The 27,768-nt window shown below is 41.3% G+C and overlaps 1 non-coding gene across 1 annotated transcript; it reads left to right on the top strand.

Annotated features, from left to right (window-relative positions):
- Nucleotides 1-4,870: 4,870 nt before the first annotated feature.
- On the top strand, nt 4,871-4,977 carry LOC120268623. Its single transcript, XR_005538976.1, has one exon. It is a non-coding gene; the product is annotated as a small nucleolar RNA R71 (small nucleolar RNA).
- Nucleotides 4,978-27,768: the final 22,791 nt, after the last annotated feature.

Here is a 27,768-nt window from a genome sequence, read left to right as displayed (position 1 = left end):
TACCCCCTCGTGTATGAAACAGATGGTCTTGTCACCATGGATATTGAGACTTTGTCATGGGCACAGCCAATGATACTTCAACACTTGGTTCTGTGTGCTTCACAACCCGTTGGAACATTACTCCTAAGGATTTAGCTCCATCAAATGCAACACTAGGAGTCAGGGGAGTATTGTTTTGATTGCTTCTCCCACATTTGTTCTTGATTAATATACATTATGAGTGAGCTTACATACGTACATTGGGGACAATGTACAACTTAAGTGTGAGGGGAGTTTCATAGTGCATACATCTCTTTTATATTAATTTTGATTAATATACATGCTCACATAGGCAATGGTGGTTCACCATAGTTGCAATGATTTTATTCTTGAGTTTAGGAGATTTTTTAAACATTGAATGTTTTCATGCTCTAGTTTTTGCTTGAATTTCTAGGAATTTTTGCCTGATGGACACTTGTTGCACTACTCACTCTTTAAACTCTTTTGGAACTCAAGTTTGATGTTAAAGCGACTAGTTATAGTTGTTTCTTTTGTTAATTCTGAAAAAAAGAAAATGGTTCACTGAAAAGAAAGAACAAAATAGTTTTATTGTTTATTTGTGCTTGTTGGGTGGAAAGAGCTACAACCTATGAAGTATGAAGATACTCTCATAACTCGGATACTAGTTATGCCCTAATGAGAGAAAGAGCTATCTCATAGGATGAGTGAAAGCTACCACTTTGGTAGAAAGAGCTACCACCTCGAAAGTGTGAAAGCCACCTTAGCGGCCGCTTTGGAAAGGGCTACCTTAGAGGATGTGTGAAGCTACTACCATCTTTGAAATTTTGTTACTATTTGTAGATAAATAAGTCCCTTGTACTTAGAACTTTGAGGAGTATATCTTGGGTTGACTTGAGGTAGTTCACACACTTACACGATTTCGGGTTTGTTGCCTTTTTTTATTCAATGTTTTAGCTAGAGCATCGATTTTTCGTATTTAGTTTTGAAATTTCCCTTACTTGTAGAATGCTCTCTTTGTATGCTTTGGTGAACCTAAGGCCAAGCACTTCCAATATTTCCATCATCTATGCACATAATGTTTTAATTTTTGCATGAGGACAAGCAAAAGCTTAAGTGTGGGGTAGTTTGATAAGTGCTTGTGTGAGAAGAATGCGAAGTGTTCTTTTCTTACGATGAGCATTACTTTTATCGGGTTTTAACACTAATATGTGTGTATTTATGTTACTCTCATGTAGATAGGGTTGTGAGGCCGAGTATTAGATAAAGAGACAATGTGGATCATAAATGCACCATTTGGAGGAAATCTTGAGAAGGTTCAAAGCGAGAAGACATAAGTCGGGTTCCAAATGCGGGAATGTGTGGCAACGTCCTCGAATTCAAGTTAGCACAATGATTTGGAGGAGCACAAGGGCGATCACATTCAAGCATTATGGCTTGTGCATGTATAGCAAGATCTCCACCAACATGTCTGTTATTGAAGAAGAAAAGTGATCTACGACGTAAACGTATACCCGTTTACATTACCTTGATGAAAGCATGGATTCGGGAGTGTTTGGTGGCTGTAATCGTAGCGAGGGGCACTATAGCAAAACACTGTAGTATGTACTGTTCACAACCGTCGAAGAAGGATGAAAACAGAGAATCCACACAGGCGTGTGGAAATTACACATGCACCGTGTGAAAAATCAACAAGGGTGCTCACATGGGCGTGTGGATTCCCAATTCCAGCCCTGTTTAATGCCGATTTCTGCCCTGATTTCAGAATTGTTTCTCCATCTTTTCCCCAACTTGAGAGAGAATGATGGCTAGGGTTTTGAGAAGTATTGGCTAGGGATTAGAAGAGGTTCTACAGCTCTGACATCGCGCTTCATTTGGAAGAAGGTTAGTCAGAGAGCTTTCGTCGGCACCGATCTGGCGAGATTTAACCTAGGCCGGACAAAGGGACCCTTGGACAATTAGAGGACTCTCGACAAGACCATCACCATGACTTTTGACTGGTTTTTTTAATCCACCTAGGATAATCATTTCAAATGCATACAAAAGTAAAAGAAACAAGAGAGAGCACAAGTAAAGGAGAGGTAAAGCAATCAATATAAATGGGGCACTCCGATATTAATCCGCCTAGGATAATCATTTCAAGTGCAAAAACCCTTTATTATTCTTCCTAACTAATGCATTAATGAGTTGTGGAGATCTTTTAATACATGGTCCCAAATCTAAGGTCAACCATGCCTAACCCTATACATGTACTAGAGGAGAAATTGAATAATCTCTCAACATCGCACTCATATAGAATTGCAATGAGTTCTAGGGATTCCAAGTGATAAATCCACTTCCTATATATAGACCTAACCATTTGGTCCAGGCGGAAGGTCCCTAGCCACAATTAAGCCCTAGATGCAAAAATCACTTCAACGTTTCACTCCATTGCACTCGCAACTAAGCCCCAGCGGAATGTCATCCCTTAGCCCATTCACTCTACTATGAACGCAAAGAACTCGAGGAATTGGAGGTAGAATAAATCACATCGGAGGAGAAAGAAGACGCTCCGCTACCTCTCGACTCACCCTCTCAACTCTCTCTAATCTAGCTTTGTCTAACTCTCATGGTGTGTCACTCACTCACAACGGTTACCAACAAAAACTCTCAACCCTAGTGTCACTCTAAGGGAATATTCATACAATCAATGCATTCAAGATTGGAACTCAATAAACACATCAATTAATGAAAGCATAATAACAAGGTTTAATGAAATGAATACATCCTAGGGTTCACAATCCAAGTACCCAATGAGTGGTTTAGCTCTCCATAGAGCTAATTACAATCAATGAAATCGAATCTAAAAGCAATAAATCCATAGAAAACCCCTCGATAGTCGTGACGATGGTCTTGTGGAGAGTCCTCTACTCGTCCAAAGGTCCCTTTATCCGGCCTAGGATACACCTCGCCGGATCGGTGTCGACAAAAAGCTCTCCCACTAACCTTCTTCCAAATGGAGCGCAATGTCGAGCCATAGAACCCTATCCCAATCCCTAGCCAATAACTCTCAAAAATCCTAGCCGAGCCTTCTCTCTAGTTGGGTAAAAGATGGAGAAAAAGAATGTCTGAAATCGGCAATAAACTTCACAAAATCCTCATGAAAACACACGATGACATTAAAATCCACAATACAATACACAGCAAAAGCATCTAAAAATCAAGAAACCAACACTCAACAAGTTATTCATGCAAAAAAACTAAGCTAACAACTAAGAGAAAAACAAGTAAACCCTTTGGTTGCCTCCCAAGAAGCGCTTGTTTTACGTCACTAAGCTTGACGTACCTCATCCTTACCTCACGGTGGCTCATAGATGAATGTTGCCCTCTTACCGATGGCTTGAAAGCATGACAAGCAAAGTTTCTTGGAGGTAGAGGGAGAGTTATCCGGCTTGGGACCACATAGTAATGGTTCATCCAACTTGTTCGGTTCACGCACATCTCCAACAGTCTTGGAGCATTTCCGGTGGCGTCTCCTCGCCCTCTTCATCTTCTGAAGCACCTTCTTTAGGATCCTCGGATGTCTCACCATTCGATCCGCCAATTGCAAAGTTATCTGAGTAGGCCTTGGCTCGCCTAAGCCTAGCTTCTGAAAGAAGGTGTATGGCATAATGTTGATACTGGCCCCTGAGTCTGCCAATGCCATTTCTTCACCTAAATTGCCAATGTTGCACGGAATGATGAAGCTTCCTTGGTCTTTCCTCTTGTTTGGCATGTTCCTTTGGAAAATCGCCGAGCAAGAAGCATCTAAGATCACTGAAGCACTCTCCTCTAATGTCATCTGTTAGTCAACAAATCCTTCAAGAATTTTGCATACTTAGGCATTTGAGACAATGCCTCAACAAAAAGAATGTTGATGTGGAGTTGCTTGAATAAACTCAAGAACTTCTTGTACTGTTCATCCATTTTGTCATTCTTCAACCAAGAGGGATAGGGGATTCTTGGCTTGAAAGGTGGGGGTGCCACCTCCTTCTCTTTGCTTGTTCCCTCTTCAACCTCTATGACCTCAGGTGCGTGTTCATTGGGCTTCTCACTCTGAAACCTATCTTCAACCTCACAACCACTTCTCAAAGTGATCACCTTCACATGCTCTCTAGGATTGGTCTCGGTATTGCTTGGCAAACTTCCTTGTGGTCTCTCCGATAGAGACTTCGTAATTTGCCCCACTTTATTCTCATGGGTGTGCAAAGAAGTAGTCTGATTGTGATGTGTAGCCTCAATCGATTGAAACCTTGTATCTAATAATTGCACAAATCTAGTCAAGGCCTTCTCCAAATCGGTCATTCGGGTCTCCAAACCGAAAACTCAGTTCTCCATATTTGGGGGCTTGTTGTTGTTGGAAACCCGATGGCCTCCTGGCCTTTTGTTGAACTTGGTTACTCCACGAGAAATTTGGATGATTCTTTCAACCCGGATTGTAGGTGTTGCTATATGGATTCCCTTGATTCCTCATTGCATTACCCACAAAATCAACATTCTCAACAGAAGATGCATCAACAATGGAGATCGGGCAATCGGAGGGAGCATGTCCTCCAACAAACCCGATGTAAGTAGTCACGGACACCACTCTATTCGAAGTTAGAACATCTAACTTCTTACCCAATGATTCCACTTGAGCCGCCAATGAAGTTACTACATTTATCTCATGAAGTCTGGCCACATTCTTCTTCTCCCTAGAATTCCATTGGTAGCATTTAACCGTATTTCTTCAATTAGTTGACGGGGCTTACCGGTGGTCTTGCTACCTAAGGTACCTCCTCCTGCCGTATCCAAGAGTTGCCATGTGCTCAGATTCAACCCGTTGTAAAATGTCTGAATAATCATCCACTCTAGGAATCCGTGTTACGAGCACTTTCTCAGGAGCTCCTTAAACCTTTCCCACGTCTCAAATAGAGACTCCAATTCCAACTGCACAAAGGACAAGATCTCATTCCTAAGTTTTACAAATTTTCCGGGAGGGAAATAACGGGCAAGAAATGTTTCTACCATCTCCTCCCATGTGGTAATTGATGCTCTAGGTAATAAGTGTAGCCACTGCTTCTCTCTCCCCTTTAAGGAAATGGGAAGGCTCTCAACTTGATGGCATCATCTGTCACCCCCGTTTATCTTGAGCATATCATATACCTTGAGAAAATTCTCTATATGATCTGTTTAGATCCTCATCGGCCAAAACCATTGAACTCATGCGATTGCTTTGAAACATGTGGATGAATGCCGACTTTAGCTCAAAATTCTGAGTTGTAATTGGGGGACGCACAATACTAGATTGTGTCACCAAACTTAAGGTCTGGCATAATCGGATAATGTCCTCTATTGCTCATTTTGTTCCATCATATTATTTGACCCCTGAACCTCCAAATTAGCTAGGTTAGACTGTTCTTGCACAGGTTCTTTCCCTTTTCTTCTAAGTGTACGTTTAAACTTGGGATCTCCTTCAATCAATATTGAGGGTTCCCTCGGGTTATGAATCTGGAGCTGCACAAAAAGAAAGAAAACAAATCAGAATGATGATAGAAAAGGAGATGTGAAATAGAATGAATAAATGAATGGCTAAGAAAACAAAGTGCGAAGTATCTCTAAACGCCTACTCCCTAGCAACGGCACCAAAAATGTGACAACGCCCCTTGCGTATGTCCCGCAAGTGCACGGGTTTATCGAAGTAATAAAATCCCAGGTGAGTGGTTATCGTATCCACAGGGAGTAGGGAGCAAAAATACTAAAATTGTTTCTTAACTAAGCGAAATATGAATAGTGATTTGTGTGACAAGATGTAATGCAAACAAGAGTAAAAGAGACAAGAGAGAGAGCACAAATAAATGGAGAGATAAGGCAATCGATATAAGTGGGGTACTCGGATATTGATCCCCCTAGTACAATCATTTCGAGTGCAAAAACCATCTATTATGCTTCCTAACTAATGCATTAACGAGTCGTGGAGATCCTTTTAATAAATGGACCCAAATCGAAGGTCAACCATGCCTAACCCTATACATGTCCCGGAGGAGAAATTGAACTATCTCTCAAATTTGCACTCGTATAGAATTGCAATGAGTTCTAGGGATTCCAAGTGATAAATCCACTTCCTATATGTAGACCTAACCCTTTGGTCCAGGCGGAAGGTCCCTAACCACAATTAAGCCCTAGATGATAAAATCACTTCAATGCTTCACTCCATTGCAGTCGTGATAAGGTCCCCTTGCGTATATCCTGCAAGTGAACAGATTTGTCGAAGTAATAATCTAGGATGAGCGGGTATCGAATCCACAGGGAGTAGGGAATAAAAATAATTAATTCGCTTCTTAGCTATGTGAAAGATCAATAGTGATAAGTGTGACAATGATTCAATTCTCAAAGTTAAAAAGAAACAAGTAAGAGAGCACGAGTAAAGGAGAAGGTAAGGTAAACGATAAAGATGGGGTACTCGGATAATGCTCCGCCTAGGACGATCGCTTCAAGTGCAAGAACCCTCTATTATGCTTCCTAATCAATGCAATAGTGAATCGTGGAAATCCTTCATTACATAGTCCCAAATCTAAGGTCAACTATGCCTAACTCCATACATGTCCCGGAGGAGAAATCGAACAATCTCAACACGATTCCAAGTGATAAATCTCTTCGTAATTATAGACCTAACCCTTCGGTCAAGGTGGAAGGTCCCTAACCACGATTAAGCCCTAGATACTAAGATCACCTTAACGCTTCACTCTGTTGCACGTGCAACTAAGCCCCAGCGGAAGTTCATCCCTTAGACGATTCACTCTATTGTGGCTGCAAAGAACTCAAGGAACGGAGGTAGAATCTATCACGTCGGAGGGAAAAGGGGACGCTCCTGTACCTCTCGACTCACCCTCTTAACCCTCTCCAACCTAGCTTTGTCTAATGCTCGTGGTGTGTCACTCACTCACAAGGTTACCGACGAGAACTCTCAACCCTAGTGTCACTCTAGGGGAAATGTTCATACAATCAAGCATTCAAGGTTGGAACTCACAATAAATATCAATTAATTGAAAGCATAATAAAGAGATTCAATGAAACAAATACATCCTAGGGTTCACAAATACCCAAGTACCCACTAGGGGTTTAGCTCTCCATGGAGCTAAGTACAATCAACGAAATAGAATGTAAAAGCAATGAATCCATAGAAAACCCCCTCGATCATCATGTCGATAGTCTTGTGGAGAGTCCTCTACTCGTCGTCCAAGGATTCCCTCGTTCGGTATAGGATACGCCTCGACGGAAGCTCCCTTACCAACCTTCTTCCTAAGGAATGACGATGTCGGAGCCATAGGACCTCTCCAAAACCCTAGCTAATACACCTCAAAACCCTAGCCGAAGCCGTCTCTCAAGTTGGGGAAAAGATGGATAAAAGAATACTAAAATCAGGGCTGAATCGGCTTTAAATTTGGCTGGAATCGGGCGATTACACGGGCGTGGATACTTCACACGCCCATGCGGAATTTCCAAACGGACGTGGATAATTTCCACATGCCCGCATGGATTCTCTGTAGCAATTACTATAGAAGCACTGTTCATAGCCGGCCGAGAAATCAGAGAAACAGAGAATCCACACGGGTGTGTGGAAATTATCCATGCCCGTGTGGAAATTCCGCACGGGCGCGTGTAGCGTCCATGCCCATGGAGTTGCCCGATTCCAGCCCTATTTAAAGCCGATTCAGCCCCGATTTTGCTATTCTTTTCTCCATCATTTCCCAACTCGAGAGAAGGCTTCGGCTAGGGTTTTGAGGGGTATTGGCCAAGGTTTTGGAGAGGTTCTATGGCTCCGACATCGTCATTCCTGAAAAAGAAGGTTGGTAAGGGAGCTTCCGTCGAGCTTATCGTATACCGGACGAGGGAATCCTTGGACGACGAGTAGAGGACTCTCCGAAGACCATTGACATGACCATCGAGGGGTTTCTTTATGGATTTATTTCTTTTACATTCAATTTCTTTGATTGTACTTAGCTCCATGGAGAGCTAAACCCCTAGTGGGTACTTGGGTGATTGTGAACCCTAGGATGTATTCGTTTCTTTGAACTTCTTTATTATGATTTCAATAAATTGATGTTTATTGTGAGTTCCAACCTTGAATGCTTGATTGTATGAACATTTCCCCTAGAGTGACACTAGGGTTGAGAGTTCTTGTTGGTAACCTTGTGAGTGAGTGACACACCACGAGCGTTAGACAAAGCTAGGTTAGAGAGGGTTGAGAGGATGAGTCGAGAGGTGCAGAGCGCCCCTTTCCCTCGACGTGATAGATTATACCTCCGTTCCTCGAGTTCTTTACGGTCATAATAGAGTGAATGGTCTAAGGGATGAAACCTCAGCTGGGGCCCTAGTGCGTCGTGCAATGGAGTGAAGCGTTGAGGGGATCTTAGTATCTAGGGCTTAATTGTGGCTAGGGACCTTCCGCTCGACCAAAGGGTTAGGTCTATAATTAGGAAGCGATTTATCACTTGGAATCCCTAGAGCTCATTGCAACTTTATTCGAGTGCGAGGTTGAGAGGTTATTTAATCTCTCCTCCGGGACATGAATAGAGTTAGGCATAGTTGACCTTAGATTTGGGACTATGTATGTAAGGATTTCCACGACTCACCATTGCATTCATTAGGAAGCATAATAGAGAGTTCTTGTACTTGAAACGATTTTCCTAGGTGAAGCATCATCCGAGTACCCTATCTTTATCGATTACCTTGCCTCCTCCTTACTTTTGCTCTCTTACTTGTTGTTTTTAATTATTGAGAATTGAATCATTATCACACATATCATTGTTGATACTCCACATAGCTAAGAATCAAATTAAGTGTCTTTACTCCTTACTCCATGTGGATTCGACCCCGCTCACCCGGGATTATTATTTCGACAAACCCGTGCACTTACGGGATATACGCAAGGAGACCTTGTCAACCCTCTATTATGCTTCCTAATCAACGCAATGGTGAGTCGTGGAAATCCTTAATTACATAGTCCTAAATCTAAGGTCAACTATGCCTAACTCTATACATGTCCCGGAGGAGAAATTGAACAATCTCAATATCTCGCACTCGCATAGAGTTGCAATGAGCTCTAGGGATTCCAAGTGATAAATCTCTTCCTAATTATAGACCTAACACTTTGGTCCAGGTGGAAGGTCCCTAACCACAATTAAGCCCTAGATACTAAGATCACCTCAATGCTTCACTCCGTTGCACACGCAACTAAGCCCCAGCGAAAGTTCATCCCTTAGGCCATTCACTCTATTATAGCCACAAAGAACTCGAAGAACGGAGGCAGAATCTATCACGCCGGAGGGGAAAGGGGACGCTCTTGTACCTCTCGACTCACCCTCTCAACCCTCTCCAACCTAGCTTAGTCTAACGCTCGTTGTGTGTCACTCACTCACAAGGTTACCAGCAAGAACTCTCAACCCTAGTGTCACTCTAGGGGAAATGTTCATAGAATCAAGCATTCAAGGTTGGAACTCACAATAAATATCAATTTATTGAAAGCATAATAAAGAGGTTCAAAGAAACAAATACATCCTAGGGTTTACAATACCCGAGTACCCACTAGGGGTTTAGCTCTCGATGGAGCCAAGTACAATCAAAGAAATAGAATGTAAAAGCAATGAATCTATAAAGAAACCCCCTCGATAGTCGTGTCGATGGTCTTGTGGAAAATCCTCTACTCATCGTCCAAGGATTCCCTCGTCCGGTATAGGATACGCCTCGACGGAAGCTCCCCTACCAACCTTCTTCCTAAAGAATGACAATGTCAGAGCCATAGAACCTCTCTAAAACCCTAGCCAATACCCCTCAAAACATTAGCAGAAGCCCTATCTCAAGTTGGGGAAGAGATGGAGAAAACAATACTAAAATCGGGGCTTATTTGGCTTTAAATAGGGCTGGAATCGGGCGACTACACTGGCGTGGATGCTTCACGTGCCCGTGCGTAATTTCCACACGGGCATGGGTAAGTTCCACACACCTGTGTGGATTCTCTGAAACTTTCATTTTCATCGAGGTAACATAAACGGGCACACGTTTATGCCGTGGATCGCTTTGCTTCTTCAATGACGGATAAGTTGATGGAGATCTTGTTCTATGTGCATAAGTCGGAATGCTTGAGTGTGGCTGCCCCTGTGCCCCTCCAAATGGTTGTACAAACTCAAATACGGGGAGGTTGGCACACACTCTAGCATCTCGCACCCGACTTATATCTTCGCGTTTGAACCTTAGCAAGATTTCCTCCAAAATAGGTGCATTGTGATCCACATTGGCTTCTTTCCTTCATAATTGGTTTCACAACCCTACCTGCATAAAAGTAACATAAAAACACACATATTAATGTAAAAACCCGAGAAAAGTAATGCTCAACATAAGGAAAGAATGCTTCACATTCATATCACACAAGCACTTATCAGAATGCTCGAGTGTGACTGTCTTTGTGCCCCTCAAAATGGATGTGCCAACTAAAATACGAGGAGGTTGGCACACACTCTAGCATCTCACACCCGACCTATGTCTTCGCATTTGAACCTTTGAAAGATTTCTTCCAAAATCAGTGCATTGTGCTCCACATTGGCTTCTTTCCTTCATACTCGGCCTCACAACCCTGCCTACACGAAAGTAACATAAAAACACACATATTAGTGTAAAAACCCGAGAAAGGTTCTTGGCCTTAGGTTCACCACACTTAAGCTTTTGCTTGTCCTCAAGCAAAAATTAAACATTCTATGCATTAATGAAGAAAATATTGAAAGTGCTTGGCCTTAGGTTCACCAAAGCATACAAAGAGAGCATTCTACAAGTAATGGAAATTTCAACAATCAATATGAAAGATCAAAGCTCTAGCTAAAAACTTGAATAAAAAAGGGCAACAAACCTGAAATCGTGTACGTGTGTGAACTTACTCAAAACAACCCAAGGTATACTCCTCAAAGTTCTAAGTACAAGGGACTTATTTATCTACAAAAGTGACAACAATTTCAAAGATGGTAGTAGCTTCACACATCCTCTAAGTAGCCCTTTCCAAAGCGGCCGCTAAGGTGGCTTTCACACTTTCGAGGTGGTAGCTCTTTCTACCGGAGTGGTAGCTTTCACTCATCCTATGAGATAGCTCTTTCTCTCATTAGGGCATAGCTAGTATCCAACTTATGAGAGTAGCTTCATACTACATAGGTGGTAGCTCTTTCCACCCAACAAGCACAAATAAACAATAAAAACTATTTTTCAGAATTCAACACAAGAAATAACTATAACTAGTCCCTTTAACATCAAACTTGAGTTTCCAAAAGAGTCTAATAAGTGAGTAGTGTAACAAGTATAAATCGGGTAAAAAAATTCCTAGACATTCAACCAAAAATTAGAGCATGAAAAATATTCAATGTTAAAAAAATTCTCCTAAACTCAAGAATACAATCCTTGCAACTCAAAGTGAACCGCCATTGGCTATGTGAGCATATATCAATCAAGAACAATAGAAATGATGTGTGCACTACTGAAACTCCCACCAACACTTAAGATGTACATTCTCCCCACTGTACACATGCAAGCTCACTCAAAATGTATATCATTCAAAAGCAAATTTGGGAGAAGCAATCAAAACAATACTCTCCTGACTCTTAGTGTTGCGTTTGATGAAGCTAATTCCATGGGAGTAGTGTTCCGACGGGTTGTGAAGCTCACACGGCCAAGTGCCCAAGCACCTTGGTCGTGCCCATGACTAAGTCTCAATTCCCATGATGACAAGACCATCGCACACATACACGAGGAGGTTCAGTGAACCTCAATAAAAACAAAATAACTCGACTATATATAAAAGATAGACAATGAATACAACTCGAGATGCAAAATGAAAATAAACTCAGAAGGAAAATCCTTTCTGAATGAACAAGTCTAAAATAAAATGCAAAAAAGTAAAATGAAGTACAGTCAAGTGTCGGTGTCGCCCTCGGACCCTGGTGCAGCTGCTGGTGAAGATGCACATGGTGGGTCCACCGGTGCCGGGGTAGAAGATGGGGGTGTAGTAGATGTCGAGGATCTGGATCTCAATAGATCTCGTAGAAAGTCGAAACGGGCCATAAGATCTGTATACTAAGCTGACTGTATAGCACGGAGCTCCGCTACCTCGGTTCGATTCTCTCTCACAATACACTCAAGCCTCTCAATACTGTCATAATCTCGAGGACCCTGTGTTGCGGGGGTTTGGGACTATGCCAGGAATCCTCCGCAGTATCTCCTCAGCTCTTGGCGGTCTCTAGGGTAGCTGTAGTAAGAATATAGACCCCTGGCCCACATCTCCGTACCAATCACATCATCCTGATCGTCTCAAATGCAAGAGGGGTAGGCACAACTGTCCTATCAGCACCACATAAAGCATCCTCCAAAACCCATTCCCAAGATGAGTCTGGTGATGTAACGGCCAGCAAATAATAAACCCACTCTCACAGACTGACCCTGGTGTCTCAGAATATCTGCTAATATGCACCCCAAGTGAATCGGCACATTGCGGGGCATGGAGTCTAAAAAGAACAAATCTTGCCTGGTTAGAGAAGCTATGTTATCGGCTCGACCTGACTCACACCTGCTAATAACTGCATGCAAATACCTGTAGCTCGACCAGGATAGGCTAGTGGCCTTCGACATCCCCGGTTCATACTCCCTATGTCCACACAGAATCCTATACGCATGATGTGGAGTCACTGATACCGGAAAATCCACAGGTAAACGTCCATACTCCACTGTACCTGTATATGGGACATCGTACAGGCCCATCTGAATCGAAAACTCAGTGACACTCATGGAAAATGGATGTCCGAATGCCCGAAATCTCCCATGCATCAAATGAAACTCAAACGAAGCTAAAACCTCAAGCGTCAAAGCACGGTAAGCTGGCTCACTGATCGTTAATAGCCTCCTCCAGCTTCCTATTGTTAGCATCTCATCAATCTCATTAGCTAGCTCATCACCCTGCTGAATATCTCTCAGCACTTGCAAATCCGTGAAACAAGTTTGACCAAAACCAAGTCCTGAAAGTCTCTCAAATCAAGCTTGATGCTCAGGATTTGAGAATTCTATGTGTATTGGCTCGGGTGGGGTGATTCTGAGACGCTTTACTTCGCTCTTCTTCACGCGAGGTGCCATATCAGTAGCACAAAAAGAGAAAAAAATGATCAAAAGAAGCTCAAAAGCGATATCTGCGAAATTCCACACAGGCTTGTGGAAATTACCCACGCCCGTGTGGATCTACGGGGCGTGAAAAAAACCAGACATGGGTGCACAACAATTCTCATGAATTCAACTTAAAACTGCGTCTAGACGCTTTCTAAACATCAACCGGGCATTGTAAAAAAATAAAACTTTGCAATTAAAGACAATTAATCTATGAAAAAACAAGAGTTGGGGAAGGAAAGAGGATAAAAAGGTTACCGAAGAAATAAATGTGAAAACTTTGACAATCGGAACGATATGTGAAACAAAATCCTCCAAAATGACGATGAGCGGTCGAGAAGATGATCAAAAGTAGTTTTCAGGCGACTGGAGATGAAGAACGAGACGGATCACAATGTTTTTAAGGAAAAAATCGCGTCCCATGGAATTCTGTGCATCCACACGGGCGTGCGGAAAATACCCACCCCCGTGCACTTCATTACAAGAGAGCCACAGGGGCGCACGAAAGCCCTTGTGCGCTCTCGAGAAAACACTCCTTCGACTCGATCGCTCTCGACCGGCATGTGGAAAAATACCCACACCCGTGCGTCCCTACCCACGAGGCGCACCCTGACCACCGTGCCTTCTCTGGACATTCGAGAAAAATACCAAGTTTTATACAAGCCCGTGCGGAAATTCCGCACGGACGTGGACATTCACATGCCCAACTCACAGAGGCAGCACCACGCCACTATGTTTTTCTCGAGATGGAGAGAACTCCTCTGCGAGTTTCGCCAGGGCGTGTGAAATTACCCATGCCCGTGTGTAATTCACAAGGTCTCCCACAGGGGTGAGTCCACGCCCCTGTGTGCTCTCGGGATAATCGCCCAATCCTGCCGGAATTCACACGGGGCTGCAGCATGTCTTTCACAGTCGGGATACGATCGCGAATAAATCCAGTGAGTGCGGGTATCGTATCCGAGAGGGAAAAGGGAATAAAAAAATACTTAATTTGCTTCTTAACTATATGAAAGATAAATAGTGATATGTGTGACAAGATTCAATTCTCAAAAGTAAAACAACATGAAAGAGAGCAAAAGTAAAGGAGAAGATCAGGCAATCGATAAAAATGGGGTACCCGGGTATTGATCCGACTAGGAAAAATCATTTCAAGTGCAAGAACTCTTTATTATGCTTCCTAACTAATGAAATGGTGAGTCAAGGACATCCTTTAATGCATGGCCCCAAATCGATGGTTAACCAAGCTTAATCCTCTATATGTCCCGGAGGAGAGGTTGAACAACCTCTCAACCTCACACTCGTAAGAAGGATTGCATTAAGCTTTGGGGATTCCAAGTTATAAATCTCTTCCTAATTGAAGACCTAACCCTTGGTCAAGAAGAAAGGTACCTGACCGCAATTAAGCCCTAGATGCTAAAATTGCCTCAACGCTTCACTCCGTTGCACTCGCAACTAAGCCCCAGTGGAGGGTCATCCCTTAGCTCATTCGCTCTTTTATTGCCGCAAAGAACTCGAGGAATGGAGGTACCCGGGTATTGATCCGACTAGGAAAACAGTCGAGATAACGGGGCTGCAAGTGTACGGAGTTGTCGAAGTAATAAATCCCAGGTGAGTGGGGTATCGTATCCAAAGGGAAAAGGGAATAAAAATACTTAATTTGCTTCTTAACTATATGAAAGATAAATAGTGATATGTGTGACAAGATTCAATTCTCAAAAGTAAAACAACATGAAAAAGAGCAAAAGTAAAGGAGAAGGTAAGGGAATCGATAAAGATGCGGTACCCGGGTATTGATCCGACTAGGAAAATCGTTTCAAGTGCAAGAACTCTCTATTATGCTTCCTAACTGATGAAATGGTGAGTCAAGGACATCCTTTAATGCATGGCCCCAAATCTAGGGTTAACCAAGCCTAATCCTCTATATGTCCCGGAGGAGAGGTTAAACAACCTCTCAACCTCACACTCGTAAGAAGGATTGCATTAAGCTTTGGGGATTCCAAGTGATAAATCTCTTTCCTAATTGAAGACCTAACCCTTGTTCCAGAAGAAAGGTCCCTAACCGCAATTAAGCCCTAGATGCTAAAATTGCCTCAACGCTTCACTCCGTTGCACTCGCAACTAAGCCCCAGTGGAGGGTCATCCCTTAGCTCATTCCCTCTTTTATTGCCGCAAAGAACTCGAGGAATGGAGGTACCCGGTTATTGATCTGACTACGAAAACAGTCAGGATAACAGTCGGGATAACGGGGCTGCAAGTGCACAGAGTTGTCGAAGTAATAAATCCCAGGTGAGTGGGGTATCGTATCCAGAGGGAAAAGGGAATAAAAATACTTAATTTGCTTCTTAACTATATGAAAGATAAATAGTGATATGTGTGACAAGATTCAATTCTCAAAAATAAAACAACATTAAAGAGAGCAAAAATAAAGGACAAGGTAAGGCAATCGATAAAGATGGGGTACTCGGGTATTGATCTGACTAGGAAAATCGTTTCAAGTGCAAGAACTCTCTATTATGCTTCCTAACTGATGAAATGGTGAGTCAAGGACATCCTTTAATGCATGGCCCCAAATCTAGGGTTAACCAAGCCTAATCCTCTATATGTCCCAGAGGAGAGGTTGAACAACCCCTCAACCTCACACTCGTAAGAAGGATTGCATTAAGCTTTGGGGATTCGAAGTGATAAATCTCTTCCTAATTGAAGACCTAACCCTTGTTCCAGAAGAAAGGTCCCTAACCGCAATTAAGCCCTAGATTCTAAAATTGCCTCAACGCTTCACTCTGTTGCACTCGCAACTAATCCCCAGTGTAGGGTCATCCCTTAGCTCATTCGCTCTATTATGGCCGCAAAGAACTCGAGGAATGGAGGTAGAATCTATCACACCGGAGGGGAAAGTGGACGCTCCTGTACCTCTCAACCCATCCTCTCAACCCTAGTGTCACTCTAAGGGAGTATTCGAACAATCAAACATTCAGGATTGAAACTCACAATAACATCAATTAATTGGAAGCATAATAAAATGATTCAATGGAACTAATACATCCTAGGATTCATAAATACCCAAGTACCCACTAGGGGTTTAGCTCTCCATGGAGCACAATACAAATGATCATGAAATCAAATGAACAAAAAAATAATTCATAGGAAAACCACATCGATAGTTGTGGCGATGGTCTTGTGGAGAGTCCTCTACTCGTCGCAAGATCCCCTTGTCTGGTATAAGATACGCCTCGCCGAATCAATCGTATGGAGGCTTCCTTACCAACCTTCTTCCAAAGAGAGGACGATGTCGGAGCCGTAGAACCTCTCCAAATACCTAGCCAATACCTCTCAAAACCCAAGCCGCAGCCTTCTCTCAAGTTGGGCAAAAGATGGAGAAAAGAATGTTGAAATTGGGGCTGAAATCGGCCTTAAATAGGGTTGGAATCGGGATTCCACATGCCCCTGTGGATATTCCACACGGGCCTGTGGCATTAATGCACGGCCGTGTGGAATTTCCACACCCCCGTGTGGCTCCTCTGTTTTGCTCCTTCTTGGCCGTACGTGAGCAAGTCACCGCTATAGTGATTGCTGCAGTGTTCTGCTATAGTAACGGCCCAAAATACTCCTGAATCCATGCTTTCATCGAGGTAACATAAACGGGCACACGTTCACATCATAGATTGTCTTAGTTCTTCAATAAACGGTCACGTTGGTGGAGATCTTGCTAAATATGCACAAGCCGGAATACTAGGATGTAACTGTTTTCGTGCCCCTCCGAATCATTGCTTTAGTTCGAATACAAGGAGGTTAGCACACATTCTAGCATTCTAAACCCGATTCATGTCTTCACGTTTGAGCCTTCTCAACATCTCCTCCAAATAATTCATAAAACGATCTATAATGGCTTCTTTCACAAATAATCGGCCTCACAACCTAACCTGCATAAAAGAACATAAATACACACGTCTTAGCACTAAAACCTGACAAAAGTAATCCTCATCATAAGGAAAGAACGCTTCACATTCTTATCGTACAAGCACTTATCAGTCACTCTACTGCCTACCCAGCACAACCCAGTCTAACGTCATAGATAATAGAGTAATAAAGTATTTCTCATAGTAGTAACCATAATAATATATAAATGTAGTTCCAAGTATTCAATAAGTGAACAGATAAGACAATCATTCATAAATGCACAGGTATATAACATTTTACAACACATTGAGCTCAGCTCAAAAATACAGGCTTGCCTCAAGCAATTCCAAAGCTAATCTTGCCCGTGAATTTCTATGGCACCAACAAGGTGTTTTAAGACTTTTAAAATTCAAAAATGTTGCCTTCCTTGGGTTTGGCCACTAAGATCCCTGTGTGCTGACCCCGGGTTTGTCACATAAAAGACCTCTTGTCAATGGCTCCACGGACCTCTTAACTAGGGTAAACTCAGGGTTGACCACACCGCCTCCAATTAGGCCGGACCGTGGAACCTCACACTGCAATGTCGGACCTAAGTCCGTTATCACCATCCAAAATGCAAATGCCACAATGCAATTCTTTCCAATTCGATCCAGAGGAATCAAACATACCATGTGTAAATATGGAAATATACATCAATCCATATTCCATTTGCATGTAAAATACATTTATATGTAAACATGTTTCTTTTCAAAAATAAATATGTATAAGTATACTAGAATCATTTTTATCAAATAACATCATGCTCAAAATACCTCTATATATATATTGAATGAAATCTAATCTAGCATCAAATTTATGATATTAAACATATAAAGAAATACTATCATACTCTTATTAAATCTATGCAATTAACAAGTAAACCACTCACTGAACAAGTTGTCTCACCTCTAGACATACTCACTGGTCGGCCATTTCTTTCCCCTTGGAAGATGTCTCGCCACATAGAATCAAGCAGGGAATCTAAGAACCAATGAATACAAGAATGGAAACTAAAATGCATGCAATTGTCTCATTGCATGTCGAACATCTAACAATAGGGTTTTAGAGGAAATCGACATCATTTTCGACCAAAATGACCTCAATCCGAAGGAAAATTAGTTCCAACGGATTTTTAAATAAGAAGGGCTTCAATTTGGACCAAAGAAATACAAGAAAAGAAAAACTTTTGGCGCTATAGTAATTTCGAAGTACTACAAGTAACCACTGAATTTTGCTACAAGAAAAACCGCCTTGTTCCGATGATTATCATCGATTTACAACACTAAAACACAAAATTCTTTTACAAACATACACACATGAATGTCAACAATATTTTCTTCAATTTGAGTCCAAAAACAACTCAAACCAAGGTTGATTTCTAGGGTTTAAAATATTTTAAAAAAAATGAGTAAATATGAAGAAAATACAAGTTGGAAACCTTGAATCAAAGCCTTCCCAAGCTCAGGAGAATGAGAGGAAGAGAATAGAAGCGTTGATTTGCTGAAAAAGCTCGACGATAAAATTTTTTTTAAAAACAAGTGTTCGGCCGAAGAAGGAAAACAAAAGCAAGAAGAAAGAAAAGTGAAAATGAGAGCAATGGAGAGCAGCCACATTGCTCGCTTATTGACACAACCGAAAAATGCGTAAAGCTGCAAGTGCACGGGTGTCGAAGTAATAAATGCCACATGAATGGGTATCGTATCCATAGGGAATAGTGAATAGAAATACAACAATTGCTATCTAACTATGATGAGAATAAATCGATGGTATGATGAATGAGATTTATATAAAAAGAGATTAAAAGAAATGAGAAACGAGAGGCACAATCAAATTGAGAGATAAGGCAATCGATATAAATGGGGTGCTCGGATATTGTTCCGACTAGGACAATAGTTTCAAGTGCAAAACCAACTATTATACTTCCTAATGAATGCAATAATGAGTCGTGAAAATCTTTCAATACACGGTCCCAAATCTAAGGCCAACAGTGACTAACTCTATACGATATCCCGATGGAGAAATCGAACAATCTCAACACCTCGCATTGTATAGAGTTGCATGGAGTTCTAGGGAAAGAAAAGTGAAAATGAGAGCAATGGAGAGCAGCCACATTGCTGCTTATTGACACAACCGAATATGCGTGTAAACTGCAAGTGCACGGGTGTCGAAGTAATAAATGCCACATGAATGGGTATCGTATCCATAGGGAATAGTGAATAGAAATACAACAATTGCTATCTAACTATGATGAGAATAAATCGATGGTATGATGAATGAGATTTATATAAAAAGAGATTAAAGAAATGAGAACGAGAGGCACAATCAAATTGAGAGATAAGGCAATCGATATAAATGGGGTGCTCGGATATTGTTCCGCCTAGGACAATAGTTTCAAGTGCAAAACCAACTATTATACTTCCTAATGAATGCAATAATGAGTCATGAAAATCTTTCAATACACGGTCCCAAATCTAAGGCCAACAGTGACTAACTCTATACGATATCCCGATTGAGAAATCGAACAATCTCAACACCTCACATTGTATAGAGTTGCATGGAGTTCTAGGGATTCCAAGTAATAAACCCTTTTCCTAGATATAGACCGAACCCTTTGGTCCAGGTGAGAAGTTCCTAGTCACAGTTAAGCCCTAGGTGCTAAAATCACGTCAAAGCTTCACTCCGTTGCCTTTGCAACTAGGCCCCAATGGAAGGTCATCCCTTAGCCCGTTCACTCTACTATGACCACAAAGAACTCAAGAAAATGGAGGTAGGATAAATCATGTCGAAGGAGAAAGGGGACGCTCCGCTACCTCTCGACTCACCCTTTTATCCCTCTCCAATCTAGCTTTGTCTAACTTTCGTGGTGTGTCACTGACTCACGAGGGTTACCAAAATGAACTCTCAACCCTAGTGTCACTCTAAGGGAGCATTCAATCAATTGAACATCCAAGATTGGAACTCAATTAAAACATCAATTGAGGAAAGCATAATAAAAGGTTTAATGAAAAAAATACATCTTAGGGTTCACAAATCCAAGTACCCACTAGGGGGTTTAGCTCTCCATGGAGCTAGTTACAATCAATAATGAAATCGAATGTAAAAACAAGTAATCCATAGAAAACCCACCTCGGTAGTCATGTAAATGGTCTTGTAGAGTGGCCTCGTCTCCTTCAAAGGTCCCCTTTTCCGGCCTAGGACACACCTCGCCGGATCGGTGGCAATGAAAGCTCCCCCAATAACCTTCTTCCAAGTGGAGCGTGATGTCAAAGCAGTAGAACCACACCAAAACCATTAACAATACCTCTTAAAAACCTAGCCGCCGCTCTCTTGAAAGTTGGGGAAAAGATGGAAAAAAAACGCTGAAATCGGGCTAAAAAACGGCTTTAAATATGCTGGAATTGGGCATCCACACGAGCCTACGGATGTTCCACATGGCCTTGTGGAATTTCAACAAGGGCTTGTGGAATTTCCACATGCCTGTGTGAATTCTCTGGAATTCTGATTTTCAGCCGGCTATGAACAGTAACTACTACAATAAATTGTTACATTGCTTTGCTACAGTACTTACTATAGTACTTCACGTATCTTAAAGCCCCACTTGTGTCTTCGCATTTGTTGCTTCCAAGATTCCACCAAATAGTGCGTTCATGATCTACTTTTGGCTTCTTTTGTTAATACTTAGGTCCAGAACCCTACATGTGCAAAAGAACACAAATACACATGTATTAGCACTTAAACCTGATAAAAGTCATGCTCATCGTAACGAAAGAATACTTCACATTCTTAACACACAAGCACTTATCACTTATCCATTAAAGTTTTAATTTTTTTTGTAAAAGAAACGGAGAAATTAACAAAATACCCTTATAAGAGAAAATAAAATGAAAACGGTCCAAAAAACCATTTTGCCCCTAGTTTTCAGCTTGTTTTTACACATAACCTACTGTGCAATTATGCAAAGATTCCATTAGTGCATAGTGAACATTTTGCGCTAATGCATGCACAAAAATCTAAAAAGACATGAGGTTAAAAATCAGTACAGGGTATCACACTCTACCCTCCTTAGAGAAATTTTGTCCTTAAAATTTCCGCTTACCAGACTCACTGAACAAAATAGGATATTTCTCTTTCATGAACCGTTCAGGTTCCCAGGTAAACACCTCAATCTGATCACCTTTTCTAGCTAATCAAGGATACGGACAGGTCACACTTCATACGTCAAATCTCCTTGAAGTTCCACTGGGATGTTTCAAGTGTATGTGATGGATCAGACAAGTATTTCTTCAACAATGAGACGTGGAAAACATTATGGATCTTCACTAACTCTGGGGACAACTCAAGTCTATAGGCCACTGGCCCAATTCTTTCAAGTATCAAGAATGGCCCAATATAGCCAGGATTTTGCTTTCCCCTACTACGAAACCGTATTACTCCTGTTCAAGGTGATATCTTCAAGAAAACTCTATCACCCACTCAAAACTCTAAATCTCTTCTCCTATTGTCAGCATTGCTCTTTTGTCGATCTTGGTCCACTTTTAACCTGTCTTGAATTACCTTTACTTTTTCTGTGGTTTTCTTCAATCAATTATGCACTTTGCAACTTTCTTTTACCGACTTCACTCCAACAAAGAGGTGTTCGGCACTTACGTCCATACAAAGCTTCATAAGGTGCCATACCAATACTTGTGTGAAAACTATTATTGTAAAGGGAATTCCACAAGAGGTAAATACTTGTCCCAACTTCTCTAGAAATCAAGAACACAAGCGCTCACCATATCCTCAAGTGTCTCGATCGTATGCTCTAATTGGCCATCTGTCTAGGGATGGTTTGTAGTGCTAAATCTCAAAGTTGTCCCCAGAGCTAGATGATACTTCGGCTAAAATTGAGATGTAAATCTCTGGTCATGGTCGGACACAATTGAACAGGCACTCCGTGGAGTTTAACCACTTCGCTTGTAAGTAACTTGGCTATCCTATCCAAAGAATATTTGGTATGAATGGCCAAAAAATGGGCTAATTTTAGTCAAACCGTCCACAATAACCCATACAACATCATTCCCCTGGAGAGTACGTGGTAACCCAAACACGAAATCCATAGTAATATGCTCCCATTTCCATTCCGTGATAGGCAAAGGTTGTAATAGTCCTGCGGGTTGTTGATGCTCTGATTTTACTTGCTGGCATACTAAGCATCTTGCTACAAACTCTGCGATCTCGCACTTCATTCAAGACCATCAGTAATTTCCTTGAATGTATGGTACATCTTAGTGCTGCCTGGGTGTAGTGCGTAGGCTTGAGGAATGTGCTTCCTCTAAAATAGCACTTCTAAGTCATCTATCTATTGGAATACAAATCCTTCCCTGAAAAATAAGAATACCATCACTATGAAGCCCGAATTCACTAGTTTCACCCTCTTCCAAATCCCTGTATTTCTTTGAATAACTCTTCATCTGCACACTGAGGTTCATGGATTTTCTCAAGTAACGATGATCTTACCACAAAACTTGGCAACAAAACTCCCTTTGGCTCAATCTTAAGTCTCACATCCATGTCCCGAAGAACTGCAAGTTGAGACCGATAAGATGTTACAGCAGAAGTTGGAGAAGTTGAAGTCTTCCACCTTAATGCATATGCTATAACATTGGCCTTCCCTAGATGGTAGTCAATCACTAGATCTTAATCCTTAATTAACTCTAGGCATCAACATTGCCTCAAGTTTAGCTCCTTCTGAGTGAACAAATACTTTAAACTCTTATGATCCGTATAAATCAAACATCTCTCTTAATAAAGATAGTGTTGGCAAATCTTGAAAGCAAAAACCATTGCTGCTAAGTCCAAATCATGGGTAGGATAATTCAACCTGTGTTTTTTTAACTGCCAAGAAGCATAAGCTATCATCCTCCCATCTTGCATCAATACACAACCATGACCATGTCATGAAGCATCGCTAAACACTACAAACCCTTTACTACTAGTAGGCAGAGTGAGCACTAGCGCCGCAGTTAGGCGGTCTTCAGCTCTTGAAAACTACTCTCACATTTCTTAACCAAAACAAAATTTATCTTCTTTCGAGTTAACTGTGATAAGGATGCAGTAATCTTAGAAAACTCCTCGACAAAACGTCGGTAATAACTTGCCAAAACAAGGAAACTTTGAACTTCAGATACACTCTTTGGTTATTCCTAATCAATGATTGTTCAACTTTCTTTCAGTACACGCAAATTCCTTCTCCTGACACTACATGTCCAAGAAAGACTACTTCTGGCAACCAAAACTCGTACTTTGAGAATTTTGAATACAACTTCTTTTCTCAAAGGATCTGTAATACTGTACGCAAATGTTGTGCATGCTCTTTTTTGGTTGCTGAACTGATCAAAATATTGTCAATAAAGACAATCACAAACTTGTCAAGATATGGTCTGAAGTCTCTGTTCATTAGGTCCATGAAAGCAGCTAGGCCCTTAGTCAAACCAAATGGCATGACCAAAAATTCATAATGCCCACATTTTATACGGAACGCTATCTTCGACACATCACTTTCCTTGATCTTCAACTGATGGTAACCGACCGAAGGACAATCTTCAAAAACACTCTTGCCCCAAGAAACTAGTTAAAGAAATCATCTAGTCTCGGTAAAGGATACTTGTTCTTGATGGTCGCCTTATTTAATTTTCAGCAATCTATACACAATCTGATGGAACCATCCTTTTTCTTCACAAAGAGTACAGGTGCACCTCAGGGTGACACACTCGGGCGTACGAACTCTTTATCCACCAAATCCTGTAACTCCACTTTTAATACCGTAAGTTCTATTGGTGCCATGTGATACGGAGGAATGGAGATTAGGGCAGTACCTGGTAACAAGTCAATAGCAAACTCAAACTCTTGATTTAGAGGTAATCCAGCCAATTCATCAGGAAATACATCCTCAAACTTTCTGAATAATGCGAACATCCTTGAAGTTTGGTGCAACAATTCTTGTATCCACTATATGGGCCAAGGATTCTTGACATTCCTCATGCCCCAGCTTCCTTGCTTCCCCAAAAGATATCACACACCTCCATAGAACCTTCCTTTCACCCTCAAGCACTATGCTAGGTCTATGAGAAGTATGCAGGGTCACTTCTTTCCTGAAATAGTCAATACCTATTTTATGCCTTTTCAACTAGTCCATCACAAGTATGGCAACAAAATATTGCATCTCTAATGGAATCAAATCTGCCTCAAAGTCTAAACCTTCACCTTGATAGGATATCCTCAGAAAACTATCTCTTTGACAATCTCTTCGCTAAGGGGTGTTTAGATCGCAAGTTCACAGTCTAAATAAGAAGCTATTCTATTGCCATGACATGTAAATACAATGCTAACAAAAGATCTCTCTGAACCTGAGTCTATCAAAACAAATGCATAATGCTGAAAAATGGATATAGTACTAGTAATCACGTTGGGTCTGTCCTCGGCTTCCTCATTGGTCATGGCAAACACACTAGTCTGAGAATGGGTCTGTGGTCATTGTGTTTCACCTTGTGGAATATTACTAGCAGTAACTGATCGGGTTGAGCAACTGGTCCAGCCTTAGTAGACTGTACACCCTTGGACTGACTTTGTCATCATGCAGAGGGAGATGCTAACCTTGGTGCTCCATGGCCTAGCTCTGGACATGTTGACACACCCCTTGCGTGTGAACCGCAAGTGCACCGTTTTATCGAATTAATAAATCCTAGGTGAGTGGGTATTGTATCCAGAGGGATTAGGGAATAAAAACCTTAGTGTTTTTTGTCAGTACTTGTTCAGCTGAAGACATTGGAGGTGGTGATGGCACAGATAATGGCTCAGTATGGGGCTGCTATCTAAATAGACTCCACTAACCCACGAAGTCATGGTATTCTTGGTACGTCGGCTGACGACCCTGGGCATCACAATATGCCTTAAAGCTTTGAAGAGCTTTATGGGTGGTGTTATTCCTGGAGTTATGGTATTAGGGACAGTGTTTAGGACACTGAGAGCATGCACTTTTGCTACCACATCAGGCTTATGTCCTGAATTGAACTCTTTGCCTAGGTGGAGAAGAAGGTTAGATAGGAGGAAATTCCTCAGAAGGAATGCCAGCTCCTCATGTATATGTGGATGTGGTGCTGGGATTCTTGATGAAAGGAACAAAGAAGGACAAATTTCAAACTTAACCCCTACAGACACTTATGCTAGATGCAAATTAGTAATTGGATCTCTTAATTCATAATGAAATCAATAGGTTTAGGATTTGGACTAAGGTTGGCCCAAACCTCTATATTGATACCACTAAAATTGTCACACCACAAAAACAAGGAGTGGACCCTACAATATTCCACCTCCTAGTTACTGTATGGCTCAAAACAACCCTGTTAACACAGCTTACTAAAGAAAGATACAAGGTCCACAACAGGACCGCCTAGGGTTCCACATATAACCAAAAAGTATAGATATAAGAACAATACATAAAACTCAAGTCTAGTGGATCCATTAAATTTACATGTATATTGCACTAACCAAAACAAAGAAAAAAGGTAGGTTACTCTACAGCCTGCCTAGTACAACCTAGTCCAATGTTGTAGTGTGAGAAAGAAGGAAGGAGAGTGGTGAGTAACAGACAGTACCCAATGAGTGGTGACAGCATAGAGATAATAGAGTTATAAAGTATTTCACATAGTAGAACCACAATAATTATAATATGTAAAAGTACTTCCAAGTATTCAACAAGTGAATAGATAACACAATCATTCATAAATGGCACAGGTAAAGAACATTTTCCAACATATTAAGCACCACTTTAAAAATATAGGCTGGTTTTAAACAATTCCAAAGGTAATCATGGCTGCGACTAGCTACAGGACCACCAAGTAGTTTTAAGACTTTTAAAATTCAAAAATGCTGCCTTCCTTAGTGTTGACCACTGAGATCCCCATGCAATGGCTCCGCGCACCTCTTGACCAGGGTAAACTCAGGGTTGACCACGTCGCTTCCCATTAAGCTGGACCGTGGAATCCCACACTGCAGTATTGGACCTAAGTCAAAAATCCAAATGCCATAATGCAATTCTTTCCAATTCCAACTCGAGGAATCAAGCAAACCATGTGTAAATACAGAAATATACATCAATCCATATTCCATTTGCATGTAAAATATATTTACATGTAAACATGTTTCCTTCAAAATAAATATGTATAAGTATACTAGAATCATTTTGTCAAATAACTTCATGCCCAAAATACCTCTATATATATATCAAATGAAATCTGATCTAACATCAAATTTATTATATAAAACATATAAAGAAATACTATCATACTCTTATTAAATCTATGTAATTAACAAGTAAACCACTCACTAAACTAGTCGTCTCACCTCAAGACATGCTAACTGGTCAGCCATTTGTTTTCCCTTGGAAGATCTCACCACCTAGAATCAAGCAGGGAATCTAAGAACCAATGAATATAAGAGTGGAAACTAAAATGCATGCAATTGCCTCGTTACATGTAACACTAGAGTTTTATGGGAAAATGACATCATTTTCGACCAAAACTACCTCAAACCAAAGGAAAATTAGTTCCAATGGATTCCATTTTAGTTCCCATGGGGCATCATTGAAGACGTGCTTGTTAACGTGGACAAGTACATATTTCCTGTAGACTTTATAGCATTGGATGTCGATAAGGATGTAGATATTCTTTTGATACCTGGAAGGCCATTCTTGCGCACTTCCAAGGCACTTATCGACATGGACAGCGGGGAGTTAACCCTGACGGTTGGAGATGCCAAGCTTACATACCACCTTGCCAAGCCATGTGACATTCTCTTGACTTTGATGATATTCTATATTTTTTTGACACTTACAAGAAATAATGAATCTGAACCCATACAAGGGGTTACTAAACCAAGAAATGGATACTAAAGATGTGATGATGCTTGGTCTAGAGGAAAAGGGACAATATACCCCGGGGATAATGAAGAAGGTGCTCCGGAAGGTGAACCGGTGAAGGAGACGTCATAAGAAACGCCCTAAGGCTGTTGGGGATGTGCAAGAATGGAACAAGGGTGATAAACCCTTGGGTGGTAACGAGCTCAACATCTCCCCATCTACCTTTAAAAGACTATGTTCATCATGCTTCCAAGTCATGGGTAACGGGGAAACTTCATTTATGAGCCCCCGTGAGGTAAGGTGAGGTACGTCATGGTAAGTGACGTTAAACAAGCGCTTCTTGGGAAGCAACCCAAGTCTTTAATGTTTTCTAGTGTTTAGTTTAGTGTTTGCAAAAATAAGGCTTTAAGTGTTGGTGTTTTGATGTGTAGATGCTATTGCTGGAATTTTCTTGTGGTCTATTTGGTGTTGTTGTGTACTTAAATGTGTTTGATGAAGTTTCTGGTCATTTGAGCATGTTATGCATGTTTTTTAGGTACATTTTACATCATGGAGGCAAGCTCTGAGTGTATTTAAATGTTCAGGAATTTTCTGCAGAGCTTATAGATTTTTCTAAGTCATCTAGAGAAAACGCATAACCGTATGGAATTTCCACACGCCCATGGATCTCTACTGTGAGCTCATCCCGAAAGGACACATGGGCGTGGATTCACCCCTGTGAGAGACCTTGTGATGGCCACACACCCGTTGGT

Source organism: Dioscorea cayenensis, chromosome 1, assembly GCF_009730915.1.
Source record: "Dioscorea cayenensis subsp. rotundata cultivar TDr96_F1 chromosome 1, TDr96_F1_v2_PseudoChromosome.rev07_lg8_w22 25.fasta, whole genome shotgun sequence".
Taxonomy (NCBI): Eukaryota; Viridiplantae; Streptophyta; class Magnoliopsida; order Dioscoreales; family Dioscoreaceae; genus Dioscorea; species Dioscorea cayenensis.
The sequence above is the reverse complement of the archived record's forward strand: the minus strand, read 5'-3'. Positions and strand labels throughout refer to the sequence as shown.